We start from the raw sequence: 21,350 nt of genomic DNA, 5'->3' as shown, positions 1-21,350 counted from the left end.
AGCTCCATTAAGCCAAAAATGAGCGAAAATAAAGTCAAATAATCTTCCAAGCGTAAAACTACCAGAAATCAATATCAATAAATAAATGAAACTCAAAACAAACAAAAATTATAATAAATAGCCGAGTCAAACTCAAAACGAGCCAAAATTAACATTCAAAGACATGACCGCGGATTGTAAGCTCAATTGACATATACTGACATTTCTTCGTTAAGGTTTCGATAATTTTTCATTTATGAAAGTAAGAAAGGTGAAAACATTTCAGGCATATTTTGTTTTCAGTAAAGCACAAATTGTGTTCTGGTCTTGAGAAGGCATAGGGGTTATCAGCCCTACTCAAGTTAAATTTGGCTGGTTTTGAGTTCGACTCGGCTATTTATTGTAATTTCTGTTCGTTTTGAGTTTCATTCATTTGTTGATAGTAATTTCCAGTAGTTTTGAGCTTGGAAGATTATTTGACTTTATTTTTGCTCATTTTTAGCTTAATGGAACTCTTTACTTTTCTTTGAAAACGTATCCTGTGGAAAAATTTTTTAAATTAATTTATGTTCGCTTTTTATTGACATATTCTTTTTCATGAAAAAAAAAAATATTGTAGGCCTACATCTTTTCAGTTTTCTTCTATGAGAATCCAATGTAAGGGGTGGTATTTGTATGTTGGAGAAACTTTTTCAACATTTTTTAATCCTGACACAAACTGTATTTTTTAATTTAATTTTATAGCTTCTGAAGTTGACCTGAAAAATTAAACTTAATAATTCCCGTAAGATTCTATTTGTGCTCTTTGACAACCTGGATACACTTACGTTCTTTTTATTTATTTAAATTGTAAGAACAGAAGTAAAAAAAAAGGTAAAGGATACGGCATTAGATTTTACAGTCCCTACCGGCGGTGCTGATCTCTTTTTTTGGCCCTTGAGCCAGGAAGTGCAATAGGGGGCTGGGGGCCAACCACCCTGTGCTTTTGCACACCCTTCCTGTTTACCTTCCCCAGATTTCTCCAGGTACCCATTTACAGCTGGGTCGACTCTGGCTAAGTTTACAGAGTCATGCCATTGACCTCCGTCCCAAACTGAACAATTGGATACACCGGGATTCGAACCCGCGTCCTCTCAGACAAAGGATCCTGAATAAGAACAGAAGTAGTAATAGTAGTATCCCCAAAAGTTTCAACTTAATACCTCCAGTCGTTCTCGATACACTGCTGAGGTGTCTTATTGGCAACCATTTAACACAATGCCTTTTAGTTTATTTTTAGAGCAACATTTAGTTTTAAAGTATGATGGGCCAATTGCATCATTGTGAGGGTTGACATGCCTAATATCCCTAATGACATAGTTGCTGGACCGTTCTACTAGGCTTAACAAAGTGGTTGTCCCAAGATGTTGGTTGGATGCGTTTGGAAATGAATGGGCTGGAGAGAAGGGCTGCTTTTCCTTCAATCTTTTGTTACTCTTAAACAGACACCCGACACTCGAGCTATATTTGGAGTGCAAGAGGGAGGAATTCACCCTTGATTTATCTAGTAAAAACATTTTAAATAAGTAAAACTAAATGAAAACATTTATAATTTATTTTGTTTTCAGTAAAGTGCAAATTATGTTCTGGTCTTGAGAAGGTATTGGGGTTGTCAGCTCTACTCATCTTAATTTTTGCTCGTTTTGAGTTTGACTTGGTTATTTATTAAATAAAAAAACAAGTTTTTTTAACTGGAAGTAAGGAGCGACATTAAAACTTAAAACGCACAGAAATTACTTCGTATATGAAAGAGGCTGCTACCTCATCAACGCCCCGTTCTTTACGCTAAAGTTTGACTCTTTCTCTCAATTCTTCTTTTTAAAACAGTAAAAAATTTTAGCGTAAAGAGCGGGGCGTTGATGAGATAGCAGCCTCTTTCATATACGAAGTAATTTCTGTGCGTTTTAAGTCTTAATGTCGCTCTTTACTTCCAGTTAAACAAAACTTGTTTTTTTTATATAATTTCTGAACGTTTTTGAATCAATGCATGTTTTGATTTTGGCTCTCCGCAGAGGAATAGTCAAAACGAAATTTGCATATTTTTTTTTTTTTTTGGCTAAATAGCTTTCTCATAATTCTGATCGAATGATTTTGAGAAAAAAAGAGCGGGGGACGAAGCCTAGTTGCCCTCCGATTTTTTGGTTAATTAAAAAGGCAACTAGAACTTTTAATTTTTTACGAATATTTTTATTGGTAAAAGATTTACGTAACTTATAAATTAGCTTACGTAAAGAACTTTTGTATTCTCATGTTTTTATTACATATATGAGGGGATTCGCCCCATCGTCAGTACCTCGCTCTTTACACTAAAGCTTAAATTTTATCCCAATTCATTAAGAATGACCCCTGAATCACAAAAGCCGTAGAATAAATAGTTGAAAATACTAAAAATACTTTAGCGTAAAGAGCGAGGTATTAGAAGGAGTCGAGCCCCTCATATGGGTAATAATTTCTGTTTGTTTTAAGTTTTATTGCTGTTCCTTACTTCCAGCTGAAAAAGATTTTTCACATTTATTTTTTAATTGTTTTTTTTTTAATAATGCTAGTAAATCCTGCTCTCCCTTCATAGAAATTTTCTTCTCCCATGACAAATTCTCGATGGAAAGTTCCCCCAGCATATCCCTCTCTTCTCAACCCCTCCCCCAACCAAAAAAATCCTCCTGAAAACGCCTGTATACTTCCCAATAACCATTACTATATGTAAGCACAGGTCAAAGTTTGTAACTTGTTGCCCCTCCCACAGGGACTGTGGGGGAGTAATTCGTCCCCAAAGACATAGTTATAAGGTTTTTCGACTACACTGAATAAAATGGCTATCTCAGAATTTTTATCCGTTGACTTTGGGTAAATAGTTAGCGTGGGAGGGGGCCTAGGTGCCCTCCAATTTTTTTTGTCACTTAAAAAGGGCACTAGAACTTTTCTTTCTGTTAGAATGAGCCCTCTTGCAATACTCTAGGATAACTGGGTCGATACGATCACCCCTGGGGAAAAAAATAAAAACAAACAAAAACAAAAAAACAAAAAAAACAAATAAACACGCATCCGTGATCTGCCTTGTGGCAAAAAATTCAAAATTCCACATTTTGTAGATAGGAGCTCGAAACTTCTACAGCGGGGTTCTCTGATACGCTGAATCTGATGGTGTGATTTTCGTTAAGATTCTATGACTTTTAGGGGGCGTTTCCCCCTATTTTCTAAAATAACGCAAATTTTCTCAGGCTCGTAACTTTTGATGGGTAAAACTAAACTTGATGAAACTTATATATTTAAAACCAGCATTAAAATGCGATTCTTGTGATGTAGCTATTGGTATCAAAATTCCATTTTTAGGGTTTTGGTTACTATTGAGCCGGGTCGCTCCTTACTACAGTTCGTTACCACGAACTGTTTGATCGGATGATTTAAATAAACAAAATACATTTAAATGTTTTAACTTTTAACTTTGCTAAATTAAAAATTATTAAAGCTTTAAGGAATATATATCAGCAAATGTATACTAAACTTACCATCAACAGCCTTTTTTCAGTAAACTGCAAATTATGTTCCAGTCTTGAGAAGGTATGGGGACTTTCAAAGACATAATTTCCGGACCTTTCAACTACACTGAACAAAATGGCTAACTCCAAATTTCGATTAGATGTGTTTTGGGAAGTAATGGGCGTTGGGGAAGGGGGCTTGTTGCCCTTTAATCACTTGACTAATAAAAAGAGCAATAGCCCTTTTACTTTCCATTCGAATAAGCCCTTTTCAAAGTTACTACGACAGCAAATGGCCATCTCAAATTTCTATCAGATGTATTACAGGAAAATACAAGGTTTGGAGAGGTGGGGGTTATCCATCCTCCAATGACTCTGAATCTTAAAAAGGGTACTAGCACTTTTGATTACTAATCCAACGAGCCCCCTCGAAAGTTTATACGATTACCCTCTCTATACATATACCTTAGATACCCCCAGGGTGTAGTTTAACTTGCCCTGAGAGCTGTGGGAGGTGTGTTATCCTCAAAGGCATAATTTCTGGCCCTTCTAATTAAGTTGAACAAAATGGATATCTCAAAATTATGATTGGATGTGCTGGGGGAAATGGTGGACAAGGGAGGGGGTTATCCAATCATTTTCGACTATTAAAAAGGGTACTGTCCCTTTCAATTTTCAATCAAATGACCTGTTTTTGAGGTATCTACGACAACCATCGGCCATCCCAGAATTCCTATCAAATGTACCAGTATTTCGGTAAAATCCGACGTATGGGGGGAGATATCCACCCTCTGATCACTTTGAGTCTTAAAAAAGGCACTAGAACTTCTGATTACGAATCCAATGAGTTAATGGGATCACCCTTTCCACGTATACCTTATATGCCCCAGTGGCATTACGTACAACTCTTGCCCTGAGGGTGGTGGGGGGATTGCCATCAACAAAGACATAATTTCCGGACCTTTTAACTACGTTGAACAAAATGGCTATCCCAAAATTTTTGTTGAATTTGTTTGATGAAGTGACGGGCGTAGGAGGAGTTGGGCTGCCCTCAAATCACTTTTGACCTTTAAAAAGGGCACTGACCCTGTCAATTTCCATTCAAATGAGTTGTTTTCGAGGTTTCTCAAAATTATATCAGCTGCATTTAGGAAAAATACGAGGTGTGGGCGGATATCCACCCTCCGATCACTCTTAATCTTGAACAGAGCACTAGAACTTCTGATTGCCAATCCAATTTGCCCCCTCCAAAGTTATACGATCACCATTCTGTATATATCTTATATGCCCCAGGGCATATCTTACAACCCTTACCCTAAGGACTCTGAGGGGCAGTCATCCTCAAAGACATAATTCCCAGACCTTTCAATTACGTTGAACAAAATGGCTATCTCAAAATATAATTGGATGTGTTTGGGAAAATGGTGGGCGTGGGAATCCAAACCCTCCAATCCACAACTTTAATCACTTTAGACTACTAAAAAGGGCACTGGCTCTTTCATTTTCCAATCGAGTGAGCTGTTTTCGAAGTTATTTCGACAAAAAATGGCAATCTTAAAATTTTTGTCCGATGTATTTGGGGATTATACGAGGTTGGGGGGAGGGTCTCCACCCTTTGGTCACTTTGAATCTTAATAAGAGAACTTAAACTTGTGATTATCAATCGAATGAGCCTCTTCCAAAGTTTGTACGATCACCCTTTCTATATACACCTTATATGTCCCCAGGGCATAACTTAAAAACCTTGCCCTGAAGCTCTGGAGGTATAATTTCAAGACCTTTCAATTATGTTGAACAAAATGCCTATCTAAAAATTTGGATTCGATGGGTTTGGGGAAATGGTGTGCGTGGGAGGGGTTTAGTTACCCTCCAATCTCTTTTGACTATTAAAACAGGCACTGGTCCTTTCAATTTACAATCAACTGATCTCTTTTTGAAGTTTCTTAGACAACAAATGACCATCTCAGAATTTCTGTTAGATGCATATCGGGATAATATGAGGGGGGTATTCACCCTCTGATCACTCTGAGTCTTAAAAAGAGCACTAGAACTTTTGATTACCAGTCCAATGATCCCCCTCCGAAGTTTACACGATCACCCTTTCCATATATACCTTATTTGGCCTAGGGAATAACTCACAACCCTTGCCCAGATGGCTGTAAGGGGGCTGTTATTCTCAAAGACCAAATATCTGGCTCCTTTACCTACGTTGAACAAAATGGCTATCTAAAAATTTTGATTGGATGTGTATGGGGAAAAAGTGGGCTTAAGTGGGGATTCGTTGCCTTCAAATCTTTGTATTTTGTACCATCTTTGTAACTTTGTAACTTGTTTGTATCTTATAACAATTATTTTGTATTTTGCAAGCACTATTTTGTATTTTTATAAGGACTATTTTTGTTTTTGCAATAACTATTTTGTACTCTGTGTGAAGTATTATGTATTCTGTAAGAAACATTTTGGATGTTGTATGGAATATTTTTTTAAGTGTTTTGTATGAACTATTCTGTGTTTTATAAAAATTATTTGTTTTGCATGGACTATTTGTATACCGTAGCAACCGTTTTGTATTTTGTAAAAATTATTCTGTTTTGTAAGAATGGTTTAGTATTTTGTACGAACTAATTCAGTTTGTATGTTCTTTTTTATTTAAAATAAGCCTTTCACGTCTTACTGACTCTTGAAAGAGTCCCATTTATGCGCCTCTGATCTTAAAAAGAAAAAAATCGGTTTTGCAAATTTTTATTAACTTTTTGAAAAAAAATTCGTTCTTTTGACTCTGAACTTTGAAAAATAAAACTCATTCACGTTTCTCTGACCTTAGAAAAAAATAATCCGGTTCGCGCGTTTCCGACTCGGAAAAAATCCCATTCACATTTCTCTGACTGTTGAAAAATCTTGTTGATGTGTCTCTAACTATTAAAAATTTCTTTCACATGTGTTTGACTTTTGAGCGTTCTTGGTAATGAGGATCCGCGGGGTAAAGGGTGCTAGTTACCGGGAAGGGCCACAGACCATAGAGTGCCATGGGCAAAAAACTAGCAAGGTGTGTGGGCATTGCAAAGTGCAAGGAGCAAAGTACAAAACCCCCTGGGCCAAGCTTGTAACTTATGCGATTTGCTCATTGTTTACATAAAAGATGTATCATTGGGAAATGGTGAATGTTCAACCCTGGGTACATATTAAACAACTATTGTTGTTAAGTTGAAACATCAGAGAACATTCAGGGGGATGTTAAAATAAAACTAAAGACATTGTGTGTATCCAGGCCATCAAAAGGAGAAAACTGCAATATCTTAGGAGCAAAGAGCATTAGCTACTTTCAGGGAGACTACTACTACTACTACTTTTACTACTGCAGCTGCAACTGCAACTACTAATGATTGTGATAAATTTTGACTGCGACTACCTTCAGGATACATTGAGGGGGATGTTAACAAAATCATCACACATGCTGCATCAGCAATATCTTTGGAACGAATGGGGGTATTAAGTTAAAACTTTCAGGGCATGTTGAAAAGTACTGTGAGGGTAAAGGGCCCTTACTCCTTTTTAGATGCCCATCATCTCTCCCCCTCAACAGTGATTGAGTTTCTAAAATACATACTTCATTCAAACTCGGGATGCCATGACCCCCACAGCCCCTGGGAAAAGGTTCTAGGTTATGTCATCTGCCCAATGTTTATATGCGGGATTTATTGTTTGGAAAGGAGTAGGGGGTAGTTTGGTCTTGGGTGTGTCAGTAAAGGCTAAATTTACTAATGTCAAACTTCAGAGAATGTTGATGGGGATGTGGAACTGAATCAAAAGACACTATGCGTAGCCAGTTTATCAAAAGAGTGTATCTGTAATTTCTTGAGAGTAGCTAAGGGTAATGGATTGAAACTTTCAAGACCTCTATTGCTACTACTGTTGTGACTACAACTGCAACTACTAATGACTTAAACTGCGACTATTTTCGATTGTGATCATGATTACTTGCAAGTTTAACTACTTGCAACTTCGATTGTAGCTGCTTGTTGTAAATCCTTGTAATTGTAACTGCTTGCAATTGGGACTACTTTTGCATGTGGCTTTGACTACTTGAATATATAGTTGTGACTACTTGCGACTCTGACTTCTTATGATTGTGGCTGTATGTGATTGGGAAAACTAGTGACTGTGACCACTTTTGACTGTTACTGTGACTAGGGCTAATTGTAATAGCGACTGTGACTAATTGTGACTATGACTACTTGGGACTGCGATTAATTTTACTTCGACTATTTACGACTGTCACCACTTGTGACTCTGACTACTTGCAACTATGACTACTTGTGACTGCGACAGCAACTACTTACCAACAATTGGGGAAGGGTATCAAGCTGAAACATTCACAGAATTTTGAGGGGGGTTGGAACTTCAAGAAACTATTTATGTCTGCAATGTAATGGTCATGTAGGATTTGGGATGCAGAATGGTCATTCTACATCATCATTTATAAAAATAATCAATGAATTTGAGTTGAAGAATATTCAACAAAATATGTTGTCCTATATTCCTTTTATCTCTTCGGATTTGCAAATAGGAAAACTTGAGAGGCTTTGAGCTAATTCCATGTGTCTACATTTACATAATTCTTTGTCCATTTTTTTCACCCCTTAGGTATGTAATGGTCAAAATTAGTCAAAATGTGAATATTAAAGAAATGTTGGGAATTGATAGTGCGGGTAATTCTCAAACACATGCACAATTTAACTTTGTTTTGTCTCGATCTGCGCATTAATAAAATGAGTAAATACTTTTTAGTAAAACACCTGCTCCATCCAGCTTTAATTAGTAGAGAATGTAGAGACTATCAAGGAAGGTGCCGTCGTGGTCATGGAGGAACTGGGGAGGGCGTCGTCATGGTTATGGAAGCACCAGAAACGGCGTGCATGCACCTCCGTTGATTCTTCAATTTAAAAAAAGGGAATAGTTGTGGGAAAAGTCAAAGTCATGGCCAATTGTAGAAAAAAGCCAAGACAGATTGTCCAATTAAGTGGGCAGCCCAGTCAAGGTTAATTTTAACCCTTTGATTGCCGTTGTTACTGTCTCCCATTTATGCTACACTTCTCCGTGCATGCATGCACCTCTCCGTGCACCCTTAATACTTAATAGCCTGAGTAGAAAGAATTGCAAAATTTGTTGTAGTAGCATTAGTATTGTTAAATGAATAGTGCCTCTTGTTTATTTTTCAACATAACCTGAAAATTACAATTAATACCCTAAGCAGCTCCTGGGACGTTGCTATTGCATTCTTTGTTCAACCTGTATGCATATTATTTGTTTTGATGTAATTCAACATCCTCTCAACATATCCTGAAATTTTCTGATTTATACACTTAGCCTTAGTAGTAGATGTTGTTGTAGCAATCGTAATAGTGGTAGTATCAGCAGTAGTAGTAGTAGTAGTAGTATCACTCAAATTTTGCGTTTGATTAGTACATCATCCCCCACAGCATGCTCTGTACGTTCCAACTTAATATTCCAAGCCGTTCCAAATTCATTGCTGATAAACAGTCTTGAAAGCCTAGTTGCACTTTATGTGTTCGATTTACTTCAATTTCCTACTCAATTTTTCATGAAATTTTTGTCTTAAGACCTTCTACCTTCTGGTAATTGTAGTAGTAGTAGTAGTAGTCGTACCCCTATTAATATGAGTAGTAGTATGAGTATTAGAAGCAGTTATCCCCTTAATGCCTTTAGTCTTTTTGGACACCAAGGGTAAAACAAGCCCCCTCCCTTCCTAATAACTAATACTTTTTGAAAACAGTGGGCGGTTTGCATAATTTGCAACCCTTGTCCAATCACTGCTTTCCCTCCAATCATTTTTGACTCAAAGGGCAGTATAATTTTTAATTTCGAATCGATTTCCTACGACAGTCACTTCCGTAAGAAATGAACAGAAATACGTAGCTATTGCGCTAGCTATGAGAAGACCTGAAAAATGATCTGTAAAATAACATTGTCAAAACTTTTCAAAAAAGATAAAAACACTCCGAAAGAAATAAAGATCTTGAGGAAAACCGCTGTGTCGAGCTTTTCATTTTTGAGGAACCTCAAGCAGAAAGTTCACACCCCTATCTAAGTTCACCTTCCTCCCGGGAAAAGTGTCGATTGGTGGGTGTTTATTTGTTTGTTTGTTTGTTTTTCTGAGGGGCGTTAGTATTGGATCGGGTTATCGCGACACGACTCATTCGTACCGATTTTTAAAGTTCTAGTGCCGTTTAAAGCATCAACGAGTCGCACTAAAGCAAAGTGGTACTTTTTGTCCTTTTGACGCACAAAACAGAAGTTTTGGCCTACAATGAAGATGTTACCAAGAAAAATTTCTGAGATTGCCAATCTCATTAGAACTGTTTAAAAGCAATATAAATAGTTTCCGATTTTGGCAGCCACGCTAATGCACAGTAGTGCAATCATTCCAAAACATTGAATAAAGTAGTCATCAAACAGTTCGTGGTATCGAACTGTAGTAAGGAGCGACCCGGCTCAATAGTAACCAAAACTCTAAAAAATAGTATTTTGATGCCAATAGTTACATCAAAAGAATCGCATTTTAATGCTGGTTTTAAATATATATATTTCATCAAGATTAGTCTTACCCGTCAAAAGGTACGAGCCTGAGAAAATTTGCCTCATTTCAGAAAATAGGGGGAAATACCCCCTAAAAGTCATACGATCTTAACGAAAATCACACCATCAGATTCAGCGTATCAGAGAACCTTTTTGTAGAAGTTCCAAGCCCCTATTTACAACAATGTGGAATTTCGCATTTTTTGCCAGAAGACAAAGTACGGATGCCTGTTTTATTTTATTTTTTATTATTTTTTTTTCTTTCCCAGGGGTGATCGTATTGACCCAGTGGTCCTAGAATCTTGCAAGAGGACTCATTCTAACGGAAATGAAAAGTTCTAGCGCCCTTTTTAAGTGACCAGAGAGAATGACCAGGGAGAATTTGAGAAGAGGGGAATATGCTGGGGGAGCTTTCCTTGGACGAATTTGTAATGGGGGAAGAAAATTTTCTTGAAGGGAGCGCAGGATTATCTAGCATTATTTAAAAAAATACAATGAAAAAATAAATATGAAAAAGTTTTTTCAACTGAAAGTAAGGAGAAGCATTAAAATTTAAAACGAACAGAAATTATTACGCATATGATGGGCTTACCTCCTCCTAATACCTCGCTCTTTACGCTAAAGTATTTTTAGTAATTTCAACTATTTATTCTACGGCTTTTGTGATTCAGGGGTCATTCTTAAGAAACTGGAACAAAATTTAAGCTTTAGTGTAAAGAGCGAGGTTCAGACGAGGGGATGAACCCCTTTGTATACGTAATAAAAACATGAGAATACAGAAGTTCGCTACGTAAGCTAATTTGTAAGTTACGTATATCTTTTACTAATAAAAACATTCGTAACAAAAATTAAAAGCTCTAGTTGCCTTTTAGTAACAAAAAAATCGGAGGGCAACTAGGCCTCCTCCCCCGCTCCTTTTTTTCTCAAAATCATTCGATCAAACCTATGAGAAAGCCATTTAGCAAAAAAAAAAAAATGCAACTTTCGTTTTAATTATTCATCTGCGGAGAGCCAAAATCAAAACATGCATTGATTCAAAAACGTTCAGAAATTAAATAAAAAAAATGTTTTTTTTAACGGAAAGTAAGGAGCGACATTAAAACTTAAAACGAACAGAAATTACTTCGTATATGAAAGGAGATGCTTCCTTATCAACGCCCCGCTCTTTACGCTAAAGTTTTTTACTGTTTTAAAAAGTAGAGTTAAGAGAAAGAGTCAAACTTTAGCGTAAAGAGCGGGGCGTTGATGAGGAAGCATTTCCTTTCATATAGGCTTCGAAGTGATTTCTGTTCGTTTTAAGTTTTAATGTCGCTCCTTACTTTCCCTTATAAAAAACCTTTTTTATATTTAATTGAAAAAGAAAACCAATATTACATACCGTTAATGCAGTGGATGTAGTAGTTATAGAGCATTGCATAGTTGCCATTAACTACTAAGGAAAATGTCCAGTGAGCATTTTGTTATGGATGAGGGAATCTAAAGCCTTAAAAAGTAAATTTTTAGGCTTGTATTTTTTAACTAGATGGATGTTTCAAATAAATTGGAGTGGATATTTAGCACCCTTTTATTAGAGGAATGTTTTTGGTCTAGGATACATTTTGGTGCTAAATAAGACCTTCCCTTTTACTGTCGAGACGGTACTTTTTAACGACGAAGTTAGTTTTTAGTATCAAGAATCTCTATTTTAAAGATTGAAGCTTAAGTAAAGAGGGCGGGATTTTGATGGGGGCAAAACATATTATCTAATAAAACTCCTTATATATTTTGAAAAAGCAATTTTATTAATAAGTTCCCCCTATTTCTCTCTGTTTTATTCAATCTCTTTCTTTCTCTAGATCAAACTTTCTCGCTCCTTTCTTTTTCTTTTCTCTCTCTTTCTCTCTAGCACTCCATTGCTTTAATACAGCTGCTAACCTATATCGTCAATTCTCATCTGAGAAAAAAAAAGACTCGGGATCAATATTCTCTTTTTGACGGCTTTTGTTACCAGACCCTGTATCCTTTATCAGCTTTGATGACCTGAAGCAATCTTATTGGTTTTCTCTTTTTCTTAAAAGTAGATTCATTTTTCTCAAACACCTCTTGGTAAGCGATCTGTGGGCTAAGAGCAACTCGTGCTAATAATAACCAAAATTTCAAAAAACGAGTTTTGATAATATTACATGCATTAGAGGAGCGGAGTTTGTATGGTAACCCCAAATTCTTAAAATTAAAAACAAGGAATATTGATGAGAAACCCTTATAAAAATTGCACCGTCAGTTTAACAGTATCAGAGGGTCCTGTTTTACATGTTTCAGACCCCCATCCGCAAAAATTTGGAGTTATTTTTTGCCGAGAAGTATGATCGTGTGAAATTTCGACAGGTGCTGGTCTTCTTTTTAGGGTGACAAATTATATGCCGCATCAATACGTAAAATTTGATTATTTTTCTTTAGTTTATACTTATATTGATTACGGATGTCACCTTTGGGTATGCTCATTCAGTTGTACCATAAAAAATGTCAATGTTTCCTATCTATCTATATATATAAAAATAAGTTGTCTGTCTGTGGATGTGTGGATGGATGTGTGGATGGATGTGTCAGGTGACGTCACCTGAAAAAACTGGATTAGGTGACGTCAAAACTGAAAAAACTAAAAAAAGGCAAAAACTACAAAAAAAACTAAAAACTAATAAAAAAAATAAAAAAGCTAAAAAACTAAAAAAACTATAAAGGTAAAAACCAATAAAAAACTAAAAAAAAAACTGAAAAAACTAAAAAAAGGCAAAAACTACAAAAAAAAACTAAAAACTAATAAAAAAAGTAAAAAAGCTAAAAAACTAAAAAAACTAAAAAAACTAAAAAAAGGTAAAAAACTAAAAAAAATAAAAAAAAACTAAAAAAAAGGAAAAAACTGAAAAATAAGCTAAAATAAAGGTAAAAACCAATAAAAAACTAAAAAAAAAAAGGAAAAAACTAATAAATGACGACACTCAAAGAGAAAGCGACCAGGACAAAAAACTAAAAAAAAAGGCAAAAACTACAAAAAAACTAAAAACTAATAAAAAAAATAAAAAAGCTAAAAAACTAAAAAAACTAAAAAAAGGTAAAAAACTAAAAAAACTAAAAACTAAAAAAAAACTAAAAAAGGTAAAAACTAAAAGAACTAAAAAAGAAAAAAATAAATGACGACACTCAAAGAGAAAGCGACCAGGACAAAAGGAATGTTCGATTAGCAATCAACAAAGCACCGGGACACAGGGAGTATAAATGACGACCAGGACACAAGTAAAAAAAAAAATTAACAAAACTAAAAAGAAGGTAAAAACTACAAAAAAACTAAAAAGAAAAAAAAACTAAAAACTAATAAAAAAACTAAAAAATCTAAAAATCTAAATAAACTAAAAAAGAAAAAAAAAGGAAAAAAATAAAGGAGAAAAACAAAACTAAAAAACGAATGTATATACAGACCGGTACACCGGGATACAAATGACGACCGGGACACAGGGAATATAAATAACGACCGGGACACAGGGACACAACTACAACGGGGACACCGGGGGAAACAGGGGGATATAAATGACGACCGGGACAAAAAAACTAAAAAGAAATAAAAACTAAAAACTAATAAAAAAAACTAAAAAATCTAAAAATCTAAATAAGCTAAAAAAGAAAAAAAAAGGAAAAAAATAAAGGAGAAAAACAAAACTAAAAAACGAATGTATATACAGACCGGGACACCGGGATACAAATGATGACCGGGACCCGGGACACAGGGAATATAAATGACGACCGGGACACAGGGACACAACTACAACGGGGACACCGGGGGAAACAGGGGGATAACCTGACAATCTATTTATATGCAAAGACAATGGGACAGCAAAGAATGTTGTATATTCGCAAGTTTTACGTAGTTAAAACCATATATATATATATATATCTATATTCACAGGTGGGACATAGGGACACAACTACAATGGCGCGTAACTATTATGGTGCGTAACGACTTACGCGCGCGGGGGGGCTTGGGGGGGGCGCGAAGCGCCCCCACCAACTAGGTGTTGGGGTGGCGCGAAGCGCCACCCCAACAGCTAGTATATATATAAAAATAAGTCTGTCTGTGGATCAGGTGACGTCATGTTTCTGTGTCGGCTGACGTCATGAAGTTAGTTGTCGTCATTTTTGCTATGACGGTGACGTCATTAAATATATTTAAGACATATATGTTCACGTAGAAATCTATTAATGTTTAAGTTTAAAATGACTGATGAACTTACAATGGCAAAAGCCGATGAAGATGCTCAAAGAGTCTATGCCAAAAAACTTGCTGCTGATAGAGAAAGTCAGAAAAGAAAGCGTGCCGAGGAATCAAAAGAACAGCAAGGAAACAGGCTTGAGGCTAAAGAACGCAAAACCGCGCAGTTAGATGAAGATCCACCTGGACAGCGAGAGTCAAAACATATCAAAACTGAAAATGATAGCGATGATGATTGGGTTTGGGATTTTGACTTGGATAAGGTCATCAATGCCTACCAGATTTTAGTTAAAAAAACAAAGGTTCGGCGATATGTATTTCATAGTGAAGCTGAAAAATAAAGAAGAAAAAGAAAACTGAAAAAAGAAAAAATGTAAAAAACTAAAAAGAAAAAACACTCAAAGAGAAATTACAGACCGGGACAGAGGGAATATAAATAACGACCGGGACACTCAAAGAGAAATTACAGACTGGGATACCGGAACACAAATGACAACCGGGACAGAGGGAATATAAATGACGACCAGGACACAGGTATTTAAGAATATCGTTCAAAGACAAATTTTTAATTGTAAGAAGACCGTTGAAAGAGAAATTTCTAATTGTAAAATGACTGAAGAACCTACAATGGCAACACCCGAGGAAGCTGCTCAAAACGAATGTATTCAAGCCGAAGTAGCTGAGTTGGTAAAGCGTTATGTTTCAGGTTCTAGGTCCGAGAGGCTCCAGGTTTGAACCTTGGTTTTAGCATTAATACAAAAGAAGAAAAAAACTAAAAAAGGTAAAAACTACAAAAAAACTAAAAAGAAAATATAAGGCGCGTAACTAATATGGCGCCAGGTGACGTCATGTTTCTGTGTCGACTGACGTCATGAAGTTAGTTGTCGTCATTTTTGCTATGACGGTGACGTCATTAAAGATATTTAACACATATATGTTCACGTAGAAATCTATTAATGTTTAAGTTTAAAATGACTGATCAACTTACAATGGCAAAAGCCGATGAAGATGCTCAAAGAGTCTATGCCAAAAAACTTGCTGTTGATAGAGAAAGTCAGAAAAGAAAGCGTGCCGAGGAATCAAAAGAACAGCAACGAAACAGGCTTGAGGCTAAAGAACACAAAACCGCGCAGTTAGATGAAGATCCACCTGGACAGCGAGAGTCAAAACATATCAAAACTGAAAATGATAGCGATGATGATTGGGTTTGGGATTTTGACTTGGATAAGGTCATCAATGCCTACCAGATTTTAGTTAAAAAAACAAAGGTTCGGCGATATGTATTTCATAGTGAAGCTGAAAAATAAAGAAAAAAAGAAAACTGAAAAAAGAAAAAATGTAAAAGACTAAAAAATACTAAAAAGAAAAAACACTCAAAGAGAAATTACAGACCGGGACACAAATGACGACCGGGACAGAGGGAATATAAATAACGACCGGGACACTCAAAGAGAAATTACAGACTGGGATACCGGGACACAAATGACGACCGGGACACAGGGAATATAAATGACGACCAGGACGCAGGTATTTAAGAATGTCGTTCAAAGACAAATTTTTAATTGTAAGAAGACCGTTGAAAGAGAAATTTCTAATTGTAAAATGACTGAAGAACCTACAATGGCAACACCCGAGGAAGCTGCTCAAAACGAATGTATTCAAGCCGAAGTAGCTGAGTTGGTAAAGCGTTATGTTTCAGGTTCTAGGTCCGAGAGGCTCCAGGTTTGAACCTTGGCTTTAGCATTAATATAAAAGAAGAAAAAAACTAAAAAAGGTAAAAACTACAAAAAAACTAAAAAGAAAATATATGGCGCGTAACGACCTACGCGCGCGGGGGGGCTTGGGGGGGCGCGAAGCGCCCCACCAACTAGGTGTTGGGGTGGCGCGAAGCGCCACCCCAACAGCTAGTTTGCTTATAAGATTGTGAATGATCTTGCAACAAAGGATTATCATCATTATTCAACTTCTCATGCACATGATGATTCGCTCGTGGCTGAACTTCACCATACAACAAGGACTTTTGTTTCTTTAAAACACAAGTGTGTTCAGTTTGGAATAAAATACCAGAAGAAATTAAAGATTCATTTCCATCAGAGAAATTCTGATTCATTTCCGTTCTGTCAGTTTATAATGAAGAAATTTCTTTTATCAGGGGAATATAAAGTAGTATGTACTTCTCATCATTTCTGTAGTGTTTGTATTTGTATTTTTTTATTATTGCGGATGATATTTTTTTATGAATGATGTTCATTGAGAGTAATATTCGAAGTTTAAGCTGAGTAATGCTCAGGAATCTATGTTGGCCGAATGGCATGTTTGTAAGACCCGGGAAATTTAGTGATGTATATTTTGTGAAGTAATAAAGTGTAAAGTCTGACATTATACCAAGAACTTCGTTTTAACGAAGGTTTATATGGTAATGTTATTCATTCCCTCTTTATATTCATTGTTTAATATCTTTATTTTACTTGGAGCCCCCCTCCCCCCTACTGATATACATGTAGAGAAACCTTATACAAAATATTTGTTTGAAGAAGTAATTTTGAAAACCGTCGAAATAATAACCCAATACTAATTTTTGATATTCCAGATTTATCTACTAAAAGATATTTTGTGTAATGCTTTACAGCATTAGAGATGATTGTCTTAATGCAGCATTAGGGCATTATTACTTAATACATTAAGAAATGATTGTCTTCTTCACGTCATTTTTCCCATTTTTTTTTTTAACTGATGTTAAACTTGAATATTCTAAACCAGGGTTAAAGGGGGAATTTGTAGCCCCCTTTCAATTATAATAAAGCCTTGGATCTAACAGTTCGTAAGAACTAACTTTAAATAAAGAGCAAACCTTTGCAATAGAAAGTGAAACTCTAGTAAAAGAGGTTTTGACTTCAATGCATACAAAAACAAAATTTATTATTAAAGCTGATTCTTAATACATGGAATTTGTTGATTTTTGAGTAGCACATTAAAAGCTATTAGCAAATGCTGATTTGCAGAAAAAAATTGCATCCTGGGATCATCTGGCCTAAAAAAACGATGTATACAGTTCACGTGTTTGAGAAAATTTGTAAAGAGCCTCAATTTTGAAAAAAATCCCTTGAGTGACGTTATATTCTTGAGCATATTTCAAAAGCATACGTATGTCATATTTTACTCAGTAGTGGTTTTATCATTTTTAGTGTTTGCGATGCACGCAAAGATACACGAGAAACACCTGATTGACAAGAAAAATCATAGGACTGTTGTAATATCCATGAACACATTTCAAGAGAATAAATTACGTCATTTCCGCCTCCCTACCCCTCAGGAATGACCGTTTTGTTTTTAAATCTATGACGCTTAGTAAAGTAAAAAATACTAAGTGTAGTTATTCTATTAACAAAAGGTGTTTTAAGCAGTTTCATAATGCGTAGAGGACGAATAAACAACCTAGACCATCAAATGTAATTCTAATCCGAGCAGGTAAGGTAAAGGCTATTAAAAAATATTTAAAGTAGGCTAATGTTAACGAAAATGAAGAGCAAAGAAATATAAAGTTAGAATGCTTGTGTCAGCAACAGTTACAACGAGTCAAAAACAAAAGTGAAGAGCAAAGAATCATCCGGTTCGAAGATAAGGGGCAGCAAGAAATAAAAAGAGCCAAAAACCCAAGTGAAGAATAAAAAAATAAAAAAATATACGCTTACAAGACATGTGACAACGAGGAGTAGAACGAATTAAAAATCAAAGTGACGAATAAAGAAATATGTGATTAAACTATATGCCACAGCAAGAGCAAAGAAATATGTGGTTAGAACACAAGTGCCAGCGAGGATTACAAGCGATAGCCTGAAAACAAGTATCAGAACATGTTGAGGTGTACAACAACGAATTTTGCTGCTAGAAGATAAGCGACAGCGAAAATCCAATTGAGTCAAAAATGAAATTGAAAAAGAAAGAAAGATTACATTAGAAGAACAACACCGTCCCAATCTTTGGCGGCAATAAAATGTAGCGCAAAAGCCAAAAACCTACAAAGATGCCATATACTACGCAACTGCTGATCACCAGTCATTGGGACCCTTCAACGTTATATAGGACTAGGAGGACTCCTTGAGGAGTCCTCCATTTTCCAAAGGAAGAAGTAACAAACAAAGGTGACTCATTTAGAGGTTTCTACTTACAATGAGAATCAATATGTTCAAGCCTGACACACCCCCAGTGCCGGGGCGCATCGCGTCACTAAATCGGTTACATGGTCCTCTTCTTAAAATTTGCATGTTGATATTTCTGGCACAAAAAAAAATTTAAAAAGGTCACAACTTTAAAGGAGAATTTGTATTTTTCCCAGAGTGGTTGTATCGAACCTATGATGACGCCGTAACATCAAGAAGACGCTCACATTTTCTGTGGTTAGAAGATAAGCGACAACGAGTCTTTATTTTTGCCAGAAGAAAAGTCACAGATGTGTGTTTTTTTTTCCAAAGGTGATCTTACAGAAAATATTGTCCTAGAAGATCGAGGAAGGGCGCATTCGAATGGAAACTAAAAGTTTCAGTGACCTTTTTAAGTAACAAAAAAGGTTGAAGGGCAACTTGCCTCCTCTCAAGCCCATTTATTTACCAAAGTTATCTGATTAAAATTTTGAGAAAGCCATTTTATTCAGTATAGTTCAAAGATCAAATACATATCTTTAGGGGTAAAATGACCTCTAAAGCGTCCGTAGGGAGAGGCCTTTAAGTTATGAAAATTGCCCATAGTTATCGTATGGTATTTGTTAATGGGAATTATATGAACCTTTTTTTGGGGGGAGGGGGTTGGAGGGAGGAGTTTTTGATTGGAGTGGGTTTCCATTGGAACAATCTTCCATGGGGAGGGAAATTTCTGGAGTGGTTTTGAATTTTTCAGCGAAAATTTTACACTGGGGGGATTTGACAGGAATCCAATGCGAATTTTTTCTAATTGTCTTGCATTCTTTTGGTCCATTCAATTTTGCATGTGGAGATGTTCCGAAGGAAATATTCGAGGGCTATTTTCCATGAGTTTCCATTTCTGGAAAAAAATTCCATGGAGAAGGCATTTCAGGAGTGATCAAGAAACCGATTAAAGAATAAAAGTCTTTGTTGAAATTAAAATATGCTTAGGACGATTTTTCAGGCTGAATCGTCCGCAACAAATTTTACGTGGAGTTCGATTCTCAGCAAGGATGGAACTGTCTGGAGGGAACTTGACGGGGGGAAGGTGGGTGTACCTTACATTGGATCACATTTTCATGGAGGAGTTTACCGTGGGGGGGGTATGTTTCGTGAAGGGTTAGCCAGAAATACCTACTTAATTTGAAAAACGAACAGAAATTAAATAAAAAAACAAGATGTTTTAAACCGAAAGTAACGAGCAACATTAAAACTCAAAACGAACAGAAATTATTCCGTATATGAAGGGTGCCCCCTCCTCAATACCTCGTTCTTTACGCTAAAGTTTGACCGTTTGTCTCGATTTCTTAAGAACGGCTACTGAGACACAGGGGCCGTTTACTTTTTGAAAAGTGCTAGCAGTTTTAGCGGGATGAGCAAGGTATTGAGGAGAAGGTATCGTTCATATGCTGAATAATTTCTCTTCGTTTTGAGCTTAATGTTGCTGCTTACTTTCAGTTGAAAAAAATCGTTTTTATTATTTATAAATAATGAATGAGGAATATGAATAATGTGGATATATATATATATATATATATATATATATGAATACCTTTTTCTTCCACTATTGTCTTGCAAAAGTTAAATTTTGATTAAAAAAAGTCAAATTTGAGCCTGTAGTCTTCTTCACATATAGGGGGTGACCTCGGGTGTGCTTTTAAAAGCATACAGAAATGAATGACAAAAGTGGCTCTGTATATAAAGGGGGATACCCCCTTAGCAACCCTCCACTCTTTTTGCCAAAGTTTGACTTCTTTCCGATTTTTTTCGGAATAGATGGTCAGGGACAGGGGCTGTACCATTTGAATGAAAATCCTTTTTAAAGTACTATAAACTCTAGCATAATGAGCAAAGTGAAGATCCCCTCATATACAGAATAATTTCTGCTCTTAACTTTTAGCGTGGCTCTTTATTCTTGCTGGAACTAAGAACTATTTTCTATTTTATTTAATAGCTGGTACAACTAATGGCTATAGAACATCTCACAGTTGCACATTCTGCGGTAGTATTTTTGGCAAATGGATTTTTCCAATAAGAAGAGGGTACCTAAATCCCACAAGAACATACCAGGTCTAGGAGAGGAAAGTTTTTCTGTTCTGTCAGCACAACGATAAAGAAATAACAACAAGGGAATTGCTTTTGAAGTTACACGAGGATATTAAGGTGTAAGGGGGTAAGATTTTCCGGAAACATATTTTTCTTTTGTACGAGTTATTTTTCTAAACATTTACCATAGATAGTCCCTATCCGTCTGATCTATTGTGTCTTTTTTCTTATCTAGTTTTCTAGTTCAAAACTTTGTTTGACACTGCATTGCGGGAAGAAACCTCCTGGAAAACCAAAATTACATAAAAAAGTCAAAATTTATAATAATAATAATGGGAAAATTTTAAGTGTCTTCTGAGAAAGAAAACCTCTATTTCGAAACCCTACCCGGAAACATTTGTTAATGCCCGCTATCCACTGGTAAAATTTACTAACAGTACTTTCTATGAAAATGATGAGACGATAACCTTATGCTCGTTCTCAACAAAGGGGTAAATCTCAAAATGGTCCAAATAGGTACCTGTGGAATCAACTGTACTCAATCTTTAAACAGGCTTGCCAAACCTCGTGTAACTGAATAGAAAAAAAGACATATCAAACAGTTCGTGGTAACGAACTGTAGTAAGGAGCGACCCGGCTCAATAGTAACCAAAACTCTAAAAAATTGAATTTTGATATCAATAGCTAAATCAAAAGAATCGCATTTTAATGCTGATTTTAAATATATAAGTTTCATCAAGTTTAGTCTTACCCATCCAAAGTTACGAGCCTGAGAAAATATGCCTTATTTAGGAA

At 35.9% G+C, this 21,350-nt stretch overlaps 1 protein-coding gene and 1 long non-coding RNA gene across 5 annotated transcripts in view; one reads left to right on the top strand and one right to left on the bottom strand.

Moving 5' to 3' along the window:
• The window catches only part of LOC136026192 (uncharacterized), a 305,310-nt gene that overhangs the window by 43,327 nt on the left and 240,633 nt on the right, over positions 1-21,350 (bottom strand). The window lies entirely within an intron of this gene.
• LOC136026194 (uncharacterized) overlaps positions 1-21,350 on the top strand; it is a 55,140-nt gene that overhangs the window by 16,357 nt on the left and 17,433 nt on the right. Inside the window, exon 2 of the long non-coding RNA XR_010617237.1 lies at positions 20,464-20,682. This is a non-coding gene — a long non-coding RNA (uncharacterized LOC136026194). The remainder of the gene's footprint in view (positions 1-20,463; positions 20,683-21,350) is intronic.

Source organism: Artemia franciscana, chromosome 4, assembly GCF_032884065.1.
Source record: "Artemia franciscana chromosome 4, ASM3288406v1, whole genome shotgun sequence".
Taxonomy (NCBI): Eukaryota; Metazoa; Arthropoda; class Branchiopoda; order Anostraca; family Artemiidae; genus Artemia; species Artemia franciscana.
The sequence above is the reverse complement of the archived record's forward strand: the minus strand, read 5'-3'. Positions and strand labels throughout refer to the sequence as shown.